We start from the raw sequence: 9426 nt of genomic DNA on the forward strand, positions 1-9426 counted from the left end.
TTGGAACCCCTGTCAGAAACCAGGTCCATCGGGAGGCCATGTAACTGAAAGACGTGATCAATGACAGTGACTGCTGTTTCCTTGGCTGATGGTAATTTGGGCAAGGGAATGAAATGTGCCGCCTTTGAGAATCGGTCCACTACGGTTAAAACAACCGTCATGTCATTAGAGGACGAGAGGGCGGTGACAAAATCTAGTATGATGTGGGACCAGGGTCTCGAAGGGACAGACAGCGTCCGAAGTAACCCGTCAGGAGGTTGGTTAGATGTCTTACCCGTGGCGCAAACAGAGCAAGCCAAAACAAAATCGTGAATATCATGAGCCATTAACGGCCACCAGAATCGTTTCTTTACTAGATAACTAGTACGATTAACTCCTGGATGACACGCCACGTTGGAGCAATGACCCCATCGAATTACGTCGGACCGCAAGCACTCCGGAACAAACAAATGACTCGGTGGACAACCGGGCGGAGGCGTTACCCCTTCTAAGGCCGTCTTGACCTTCGACTCGACCTCCCATGTGAGTGTGGAGATAACTACTTTCTCAGGTAAAATGCACTCGGTAGTGACCGGGCGTTCAGATGGAGCAAAAATACGAGATAAAGCATCGGGTTTGATGTTCTTGGAACCCGGGCGGTACGAGAGAACAAAATTAAAACGTCCGAAAAGAAGTGCACACCGAGCCTGCCTGGAGTTGAGTCTTTAAGCAGATCTAACATATTCAAGGTTCTTATGATCGGTCCAAACGATAAAAGGTCCCCTCGACCCTTCTAACAAATGCCGCCACTCCTCCAAAGCTAACTTGACCGCCAACGACTCTCTGTTACCAATGTAATAATTGCGTTCGGCAGATGATAAACGATGGGAAAATAACGCGCAGGGATGCATCTTGTCGTCTGAGGAAGCGCGCTGGGAAAGCACTGCACCTACCCCCACCTCTGACGCGTCGACCTCCACCACGAACTGACGTGTGGGATCAGGGGTGACAAGAATGGGAGCCGAAATGAAACGACTTTTGAGGTTGACAAATACTGCAGTATCAGAGCACCTGAACGTAGTTCTGGGGGAGGTCAAGGCGGTCAGAGGTGCGTCTAGTTGACTGAAGTTGCGAATGAAACGGCGATAGAAATTGGCGAACCCCAGAAACCGTTGTAGGGCCTTACGGGAGTCTGGACTTGGCCAATCCATCACTGCCTTAACTTTTTCAGGATACATGCGCACTCCCTCAGAGGAGATGGTGTATCCTAGGAAAGAAACAGACTGTGCATGAAAAACGCATTTCTCCGCCTTGACAAGAAGCCCATTCTCTAACAATCTCTGAAGTACTCGTCTGACGTGCTGAACGTGTTCCTGGAGAGACAAGGAAAAAATCTAAATGTCATCCAGGTAGACATATATGAACTGATCAACCATGTCTCTCAACACATCATTGACGAGTGCCTGGAAAATCGCTGGGGAGTTGGAAAGATCGAAAGGCATAACCAAGTATTCAAAGTGCCCCCTAGGGGTATTAAACGCGGTTTTCCATTCATCCCCCTGCCTGATGCGAACCAAATGATAAGCGTTACGTAAGTCCAATTTTGTGAAAATGGATGCTCCCTGCAATCTCTCGAAAGCTGAAGACATCAACGGCAAAGGATAAGTATTCTTTACCGTGATATTATTTAGCTCTCGGTAATCAATGCAAGGTCACAGAGAGCCATCCTTCTTTCCAACAAAAAAGAACCCCGCCCCCGCAGGAGAAGAGGAAGGTTAAATTAACCCAGATTCTAGAGAATCAGAAATATATTTCTCCATGGCCTCCCTCTCAGGAACGGAAAGAGAGTAAAGTTTGCCCTTAGACGGAGACTTACCTGGCAATAAATCTATAGCACAGTCATAGGGACGATGCGGAGGAAGAGAAGCAGCCCGAGACTTACTGAACACCTCCTTCAGGTCGAGGTACTCTGCGGGCACATTAGACAAATCCACTGCCTCCTTCTGAAACACAGAACCAGACACAGAAAAACAGGCAGACATTAAACATGACTCATGGCAGTAGTTACTCCAGGCAGAAATGGAATTATTCTGCCAGTCGACTCGGGGGTTGTGTTGAGAAAGCCAGGGGTGCCCCAAAACCACCGGAGCTAAGGGTGAGTCCATGAGGAGGAAGGATATGTTCTCAGAGTGGTTGCCAGATGTGATAAGTGTGAGGGGTTCAGTGGAGTGAGAAATTCTGGGAAGCTCTTGTCCGTTGAGTGCGTTGACAGATATTTTGTGCGTGGAAGTTGCCCATCTCAATCTTACCGGGAGGAGGGTCGATGATGGTGATGAGGTCTTCTCGGCGGAGATCCCACCCAATAGTAGCCTTAGACTTACTACCGGGCTTGCTCTTTTACCGGGCAGGAGTAGATAAAGTGGCCAGCTTTACCTCAGTAAAGGCAGAGTCCTTGGGATCTCCGCCTCTCCCTCTCCTCCCGGGAAAGCCGAGCTCTCCCAACCTGCATGGGCTCGTGATCGTAAACCGGGCTGACCGCGTTCCCGTTGTTGGTTCGTGGATCCTCGGAGAAATGCTTTAATGTTTAATGGTAAGGTCAGATGAACACACAGGTCAGGAACAAACACTCAGACTGAAAGGACACAGGAACGTTGATGGGCAACCCGGAGAATAGCGTGCGGTGATCGGCGTGCTCAGGAACCAAGAAAGATAAACAATCCAGACAGAATGATGACTCACAAAGAAAATCCACAGACAGGTAATCCACACCAGGAGACACGAGGGAGCCACACGAGACAGGACACGACACCGGGGAGGCCACAATGATCTGACAACATGAGAAGGGATTACTGAACATATAAAGGGAACGGGATTTGATTACAGCTGGCGCAGATAATCACACGGAATGAGTAACCACGCCCACACAAACACACACAGACAAACACACCAGAATGAGACAACGGATTTATGAACCGTGACACCATTGTTTGGAAATGGAAAAGGGCCCAGCAGGCTGAGCTTCAAAGTTTAAGCTAGCAGAAAATGGTCATCATTGGAGGAGATATGCGGGCAGATTCTCCAGGTCAGTAGCAGAAACACCATCATTTTGAGTTGAAAACTATATTCTGGTAGCACTTTCATTGTAGCACCCTGTAGGTTGAATATAGGACCGGAGCGCAACTGTGTAGTGCTACAGCTGAAATAGTTGCACCGTTTTCTTTATTACATGTACTGTGCTACATTGTTTTACTGCAATAAAATTGTGCACCATTGTCTTGCAGGCCATTGTGGCAAATTTGGAAGCTATACTGTGATGAATCTTGAAACCAGCACAGTCATCGATATCCAACTTGTGCAGGTGTGTATATTACTAAAGATTTTTGTTAACGCTTCGTTTTACATTCCTGTTCCCCATGTACATACTATGTACTTATTAAAGTAATTACAATGACTGGGTAATAACTAGGTACTAACCCTGAACCTACCCCTCAACCTAACCTTAACCCATGTACTTACCTTATATTACCCAGTACTTTCTTAGGTAAGTACACTGTAAGTACACGTAAGTTAAAATACTGTCAAATTAAGCATTATTACCCAGTACTTTCTTAGGTAAGTACACTGTAAGTTCACGTAAGTTAACGTACTGTAAACGGAAGCGTTTACAGATATTTAATCCACCACTACTAAGTAGTGCAAATGCAATTGCACAGCATCCCTAACATAGTAATCTAACATGACCTTTACTCCAGCTATTTCATATTGTGTCCTCTTCCCTCAACCTACCCTGTTTTCTATCAACAGAGCAATGAGGTTGGAGGGAGTTACTACATGAAGAAGGAAGGTCTGAAGCGAAGCCTTGCTCTTCTGGAGGCAAGTGGTGTCACATTGGACTGCATCGTAACAGACCGCCACCTCCAGATTCAAAAATACCTGAGAGAAAAGGGCATCAAACAGTACTATGACGTCTGGCATATTGATAAGGGTGTGACATATTAATCTATTATGCTTTTGAGACCCTGTTCTGCCTGAATTTGTAATTTACAGATAGCTCTGACATGGAATTAAAATTTTACTCATAGTTTTTACTATATTTTTTTTAATCCAAGGGATGTCTAAGAACATCGACAAACTTTCCAAGGAAAAGGATTGTGAGGTGGTAAAAAAGTGGCAACAGAGTATTAGGAACCATCTCTACTGGACTGCATCATCCTCCAAGACAGGCCCAGAGAAGGTGGCAAAGTGGACCTCTGTCATCAATCACATCCACAACATTCACGCACATGAAGACCCCCTTTTTCCAAAGTGTGAGCACAGTGATGTCAAAGATACGAGGAGGTGGTTGAAGCCAGGTATACATTTGTTATTCTTTTATTCCTTTAAAATATATTAATGATGGTCATATAAAACCATTACATTTGGGAGCCAAAGGTATTTTCTAAACAGTTTTAAAATAATTGTGTAGGATCAAAGCCTTCCTACAGACTGGAGAAGGTCCTTACAAACAAGAGGTTCATCAAGAGTGTGGAAAAACTAAGCCCTCACCACCAAACATCCTAACTTGAGGCTAGTGTTGTCATGATACCAAAATTATTGTTTCGATACCGATACCAAGTCAAGAATTGAGATTTTGATACTTTTTCGATACTTTTCCTGAAAAGGGAGAAACACTCTTAAATATCATTGCTGTGCTTTATTTTAAAACCAGGACAACATTCTAATCATATAACACACTAATGTTGTCAAGTTACCAGACTAAAATACCTCGATACCATGGGGAAAAAACCGAAAACAGTAAAAGTAACTGAAAAATATGACAGAACTTACAATTCATTGTTTTATAAATTAATTTAAAAAACTTTGTTCCTTCCCTGCTTTTTGACAATTCCCTCCCCTTTATTAAATAAAATAATAATAATTAGCAAGTGCCAGTGTGTACGTCCTTACAAAGATGTTTGCAACATTGACATTATTATCAATCATGTTAACATTTGCTAACCTTTCACAGTTCTGAACCGGTTGGGATGACCAAAATCTTTTTCATGAAACGAGTTATTTAATATTGTTTAAATGTAATTTTATAATTACGATATAGATATTTAATTTAATTGTATCTTTGCTATTAAAAATAAGCAAAAATCTAATTACAAACAATATGACAAATACTATAAGAAACAAATAAAATAAGCAGTGCTTCATTTCTTTTTTGAATGCTACTGTTAAATAGATCTAGTACTGTAGCTAAAAAAAATACAAGTCTTCACTCTATAAATTAACTATAGACTGATTCTTAATAAATAGATGCATTTATTCAGTCAAGCATTGGGTGATTGTCTATTTTTTGTTGTTTCATTAACATTAATTACACAGAATATTAGGCTGCTGGTCCGGCCCTTTAAGACCTGCACGTAGGCTACCCAATGGAACACATATGATTTATTTTGTTTACGACTATGTTTATGTGAATACTTGCCAGGACGTATTTTTTTTTTACCTAGAATTTTGATTATTCAATCCAAATAATCCACGAGTGCATGCTGTGTGAAAAGCGTGTGCGCGAGCCCGGCAGCGCGAGCACATCCCGCGCTTTATGCGTGCATGTTTCGCTGTGCGTGTATATTTTACTGTTCTGCTTGGAAGCAGAGCTGGCAACACACAGCTGACTCCGCCTGTCACACATCGACGCAAATTAAAGAAATACTGCTCTTATTATTTAAAGTGCTATCACTCTTATAGTACTGGTACTCAGGGGTTAAAGTGGGCCGGAATGGTCCGGAACTGTGTTCCGGCACCTCAGATTAATTTTTAAATAAATAGATTCATTAATCTCAACGAATCTCGCTGGTCCCGAGATGGACCGACTGGCCGACCAACCTCCCTTCCTCCCCGCTGAACGCGAGTGATTATAAATGCGTGAAATGCATGGTTGAGCGCGGTAGAGTTAGTTTAATGTTCGATATTTCACCTGACATTGTTTTCCCTTGCCACTGTTCTATAGGGTCGGCAGTCTTACAAAGATATCAATAGCAGGATTAGTTTTAACATTATGTAACCATTATCGACATTAAATATTCGTTCAAAATCACAGTGTATTAATGCTGCATATTTATCCCTGAGAATTCTTTGACGCGTTTCCACAACGCAGGCCGAAGGGAACGTCTGCCAATTCCACTAACTGCGTTAAACGTAGCCTATAATTTGCATTATTTAAAATTACTTTTCCAAAGCTTCCAAATTCCAAAGATTGTAGAAGGTTCCTATTGGCAATGCTGATCGTGTAGCCTTGAGTAAATTAACTTATCTAAGAAAATGATTCATAAAACTCATCAGTTGAGCCTATGTTTACTTTCTTCACTGACACAGACGAAAATGAAAAGACTATCAGTCAAAGTTCAGCTTTAGGAGGGGAAGAAATACGGCAGGATAAGGAGACTGAGTGAAAAAGAAAGATTAAAGGAGACCTATAATGCAAAATTCACTTTTGCATGGTGTTTGGACATAAATGTGTGATGGCAGTGTGTGTACACAACCACCCTGCAGTGATAAAAATCCACCCACTCCCTTTTTTTAAATCCCCATAAATCATGAGCAGTGTCTCCCAACGACCTGTTTTCAGAACGCGGCTTTAGTGACATCAGTTTACCAGTTTATTAAGCACCCCCTGAAAAGGTGTGTATAAAATTTGTTTACTGTTAGTTGTAACGAGTGATTTTTGTACTTCGCTGTGTATGTTGATAATAATGAAAGGGAGAGGGAGAGAGTTTATGGATAATACTTATATGCGGACTTCTTATACAGTGTTTATTCAGCTCTTACAGTGATTTTCTAGAGTGAAATTGACGCTTCATCTTTTGTGTGATGTACAATACACTACATTGAACTTATCAGTATATTTTTACAACATTCGGACACGGTCCGCTACAACAGGCTTGTACTAATAGTGGATAAAAGATGGAAAAACAAGTTATAACCGTAATTAAATAGACTATACCTGTTCTATCTCCATACAGCATATATTATCTGGCTCTGTGGGCATTATTGTCTGACTCCGGGTCGAACTGAACACGGCTACTGAGAGTTTATGTTTTGATATTATCATTCCGTGAGATGAGATTGTCCTGACACACGTCCTGCGAGCTCGTGAGGCTCCGCCCTCTGGGCCGACAGCAGCTGCTCATTTGCATTTAAAGGGATACACACTAAAACGGTGCGTTTTTCTGAGCCTCAAAAAGTGACAATTTAAACCTGCTGTAAAAAATTATCTGTTGGGTATTTTGAGCTAAAACTTCACATACACACTCTGGGGACATCAGAGACTTATTTTACATCTTGTGAAAAGGGGCATAATAGGTCCCCTTTAAGATGAGAGAGCAGGTATTGACAAATAATCTAATGCACACTGACATGGTTTTAAAGCTATTTATTATCATTTTTTTTGGCCTTCAAAAGTCTTAAATTGCACATATGTAGGTCAGAGAAATACAATTTTTCTCGGGGGAGCATGCCCCCAAACCCCCCTAACTACCTCACATTTAAATGCACATGGCTGTGGGGAGTGAATAAGGGTTCAGACATACAGATTCCAGGCCTGGGTGGTCCACCATACACTGTGGTGGGTCAGGTAGCTCGTCACATCTTCTTATGACCTTTATAAAACATTACATAGACCGTTAAATTACATATGACAGTGATATTAACAAAAATCAGGAAGCAAGGTAACCCAGTGATGCTGTGTCTTAGTGCTCTTTGAAAACACTTGGTTTATTTGATCCTTTTTGTCATTTATTTGGATGCAGTGAGATAAACCAGACAATAATTGTAACGTTACCTGAGGTATCTCCCTGCAGCACACATTTTCAACCTCGGACAGCATCCACTCACAATGTCCACATGTGCACCTGTAGTAACATTAAACATCAACTGAAGCATGCAACGGGAAATTGGTTTAATCATATGAAAACAAATTGAATGTATTTGGAAACAACAATTCACTTCAATACTAGATCTGGGTGTTTTCAAATATTTAGTACTGACTGGAGAATGTATATGAACATTAAGTTTGAGCATTACGACATTGCGAGGACCGAGGTAATAACATTAATGTCTGTAGTAATTTCCTTTATATTAGTAAATTCTGGTACATTTTATAAAACTACAAATAAGGTCGTACTATATCGTCTACCAGCGATCACAGGATCACAGGGGACCTTCATGCTGCTGACACCGCTGCTTTTTCCAGGGAACAGCAGTGCACAGAGAGCCGGGGATAACAGTAGGTGGGCGTGTGTCAGGTAACGCTATGTGCCGTGCACCGGAACATAAACAGACACATCATCGAAAGTATGATAGTAACATGGAAACACATCATTCACTCTAAATGGTTTCTGTGACTTTCACATGTTTAAAAACCGAAAAGACGCAAAAATACACAGCCACCATACAAAGTTAGCCTTAGCCCTGAATAGCCACACATGTCTAACGTAAACTGACTTTGTCTAAAGCGTTACAGCCTACTAAAATAAAAACACACTCAACTTACCACTCTGAAACATCCTGCTGACCTCTTCTAAAAGAAATGAATTTGTCCTCTTCGCCTGAATCCTCTGAACTTGAGCATTCAGGCTCTAACTGGTAAGGTCTAGCAAATCACTCTGACATGTTGGTTTATAGTAGGCTTTCAACAAAATCTGACTCCAGGCCGCCTTCAATGTAGATCTGTGCTTAGCCAATCAGAGCATTCTGCTCTTTAGTTGTGGGCTGAACATTCCATTCAGCAGCAAATTGCGTTTTGTGGGAGGGGAGAAAAAAGGCTCTCAGAAAAGTGTGGGAAAATCAACCCAACTCTTTTTTTTTTTTGGTAACACTATTAAATTAGTGTTTAATAGACACATATAAATGGTACAAATATAAGTTTAAGTGTCACCATATGGGACCTTTAGCTGAGCCTTTAAATCTCCTTTGTAAATGCTTTACAAGGCATAAAATAATCCTCACTTTAGATGAGCTCACAAAAATAGTTAACTGACCACTACTAAAAAGTGATCTTATGATTCACTGACAACTCCTACATAACTGTTTTGTAAATAATGCAATACTTCATTTAAAAATGATAAATTGATCATCGATAAAGTATGAAAATACAATTGTTAAATGTAACTCGGGCAACGTTGGCTACCAATAAAGAGTTAAAAGTAGAAGAAAAAGAGTAGCCGTTTCTCAATTCCAAGTACGCAAACTTCAGAATTGCCAAGTTCGACTCAGCACGGGAGAACGAACTCCCGAGGACGAGAGGACGCAAGTCTGGTTATTCTGCAAATGGAACAGCGGCGTTCTTGATCACGTCACTCAGCACACTCTGGCTACTCTGGTTATCTGTATATTTTAGGCAACAATAAAATGAATAAAAAATACGAGAAACATTATTGATCATTAAAACTGAAATTTAAC

The 9426-nt window shown here is 41.4% G+C and overlaps 1 long non-coding RNA gene across 1 annotated transcript; it reads left to right on the plus strand.

Annotated features, from left to right (window-relative positions):
* Window positions 1-2959: 2959 nt before the first annotated feature.
* LOC143748125 (uncharacterized) lies at window positions 2960-4167 on the plus strand. Its single transcript, XR_013206783.1, has 3 exons — window positions 2960-3061; window positions 3784-3964; window positions 4089-4167. It is a non-coding gene; the product is annotated as an uncharacterized LOC143748125 (long non-coding RNA).
* The last annotated feature ends 5259 nt before the right edge of the window (window positions 4168-9426 follow it).

The sequence above is a fragment of the Siphateles boraxobius genome, unplaced genomic scaffold (genome assembly GCF_051911475.1).
Source record: "Siphateles boraxobius isolate OS27281-9 unplaced genomic scaffold, OSU_SipBor_1 1, whole genome shotgun sequence".
Classification (NCBI taxonomy): Eukaryota; Metazoa; Chordata; class Actinopteri; order Cypriniformes; family Leuciscidae; genus Siphateles; species Siphateles boraxobius.